This window comes from Otolemur garnettii, unplaced genomic scaffold (genome assembly GCF_000181295.1).
Source record: "Otolemur garnettii isolate 467f Iridium unplaced genomic scaffold, OtoGar3 scaffold00035, whole genome shotgun sequence".
In the NCBI taxonomy this organism is placed as follows: domain Eukaryota; kingdom Metazoa; phylum Chordata; class Mammalia; order Primates; family Galagidae; genus Otolemur; species Otolemur garnettii.
Genome location: NW_003852430.1, coordinates 15,088,791 through 15,091,162, shown reverse-complemented (window position 1 = coordinate 15,091,162; position 2,372 = coordinate 15,088,791).

Here is a 2,372-nt window from a genome sequence, read left to right as displayed (position 1 = left end):
TTTCCCACCCTTATCCCCACAAAGCTGGGTGGGCATCTCAGTCTTTATCAAAGAGGTGTCTTCGCCTATTTGGGCTGCTGTTAACAAAATGCCATGGACTTGGTACCTTATAAACAGAAAAAACAATATTTCCACAGTTATGGAGGCTTAAAAGTCCAATGTGAAAGTGACAGCAGATTTGGTGTTGGTGGGGTCATCTTCTGGTTCATAGACAGCATCTTCAGATTGTGGCCATACATGGCATTAGGGCCAACAAGCTCCTTTGGGCCTCTTTCATGAGGGCACTACTCTCTGTCATAAGGGTTCTCTTCTCATGACTTATTACCTCGTAAAGACCTCTCCTCTTAATATCTTAATATTGGGGATTAGGCTTCAAGACATAAATTTGGGGTGAACAAAAACATTCATACCACAGAGTGAATACTACATATATAAGAATTTATCAAAAGGATAGGAAGAACCAAATAAAATTACAAATTATAAGGGAAATAAGTTAATATAACGCTGTATATGACTTTGTTTATTCAAGGAAAAGCTTATCAAGCAGTTAACTTCTGCCCAGTTCATGATTTCATGGCAGTTTCCATTTCTAAAGGTATTCTCTTTCCGTTTGCATCTACCTCTCTACTTCTTCTCTTCTTCAAAACTTAGCAGGTCAGAGCTCCACTGACTGAATTTTTCACCTCCTCTTTTTTATACCTGGCTACACTACCCCCATTCCATCCACTTGACATGTCCCCCAGAGAGCCAGCTAGTTAGACTTTGCAATGTCTTAAAAATTTAAATAATGATATCCAATATTTTATTATTACCAAGGTAAGGGTGATAGAAGGCCAGGATGTTAAAGAAAATAACAAACATAAAACCATCCTTCAACCACACATGCACATGTGGCACACACACTGGGTTCTAATGTTCACACACACACACACACACAAGACATAGTGGTGTCAGAGAAGGGTGAAGATAGGTGGTGCCCATAGCTAGTGGGTAGGGTGCCGGCCACATACACCAAGGCTGGTGAGTTCAAACCCAGCCTGGGCCTGCTAAAACAACAATGACAACTGCAGTAAAAAAAAATAGCCAGGTGGTGTGGTGGGCGCCTGTAGTCTCAGCTATTTGGGAGGCTGAGGCAAGAGAATCACTTAAGCCGGAGAGTTTGAGGTTGCTGTGAGCTATGATGTCATAGCACTAGAGTGACAGCTTAAGACTCTGTCTCAAAAAAAGAAAGAAAAAGAAAGAGAAAAGGGTGTAGATCAAGAGAATGTCTAAACTCTGGTTCCAGCTTGGATGGTGTGGTCATGAACAAATTAAAATTCCCAGGCCTCAGTTTCCTACTATGTAAAATATAGGATTTCACCAATATTTTTTAAGGGCTTAATTCTCTGTAACATTCTAAAGTACAAAGAAATAGTGAACAATATGTAGCAGCCAGTATGTCACAGATAGTTTACGAGTTTTTTTGGTGTAAAATAGGAATATCAGATAATGAAATTACATGTGCCAGAAAAGCAGAAACATTAACCTAGATAATTTACTGGAATCAAAACTGATACTTTATCAACATCATCAGTTATTGGGGAAATGAAAATTAAAGGTACAATGTGCCTGTACACACCTATTAGAACAGTTAAAATTGAAATGGTGATAACAGCAAACACTGGCTAGGAGGCAGAGAAAATGAATCTGTCTTATATTGCTGGTGGGAACTTAAAGTGTTATAGCTACTTCGGAAAATTGCTTGGCAGTTTCTTATAAAATTAAACATGCACTTACCATATGATCCAGAGTTTACCTCTTGAGTATTATTTCAGAGAAATGAAAATATATGTTCATACGAAAAACTGTGCACTAGATTTATTAATAATATCAAGACAACACCTTAAATGGCCTTTTGTGGGTGAATGGTTAGAGAAATCCTGGTGCACCATACTTATGTAACACTACTATGCAATAAGAAACAATGAACTATTAATACCTGCAACAACCTAGGTGGATCTAAACAGAACTATGCTGGATGAAAAAGCTAAGTCCAAAAAGTCACATGCTAATAATATATGTTTTCACTCATATAACATTCTTGAAATCATAAAATTATAGAGATGGAAAGAAGATTGGTGGTTGCTGGGGCACAGGAACCGGTAATAGCGTGGGTATAAATATAAAGGTGCAGCATGAGGCATTTTCTTTGTACAGATAAAATAGTTCTGTGTCTTGATTTTGGTGATGATTATCTGAATATCTACATGGAAAATAATTGCATAGAACTAATCACCTCTATCACTCCCTCATATGAATCTATGTTTTAAAAGTGGTGAGAATGGAACACGTCTACTTAACAGAATTGTACCACTGTCAATTTCCTAGTTTTG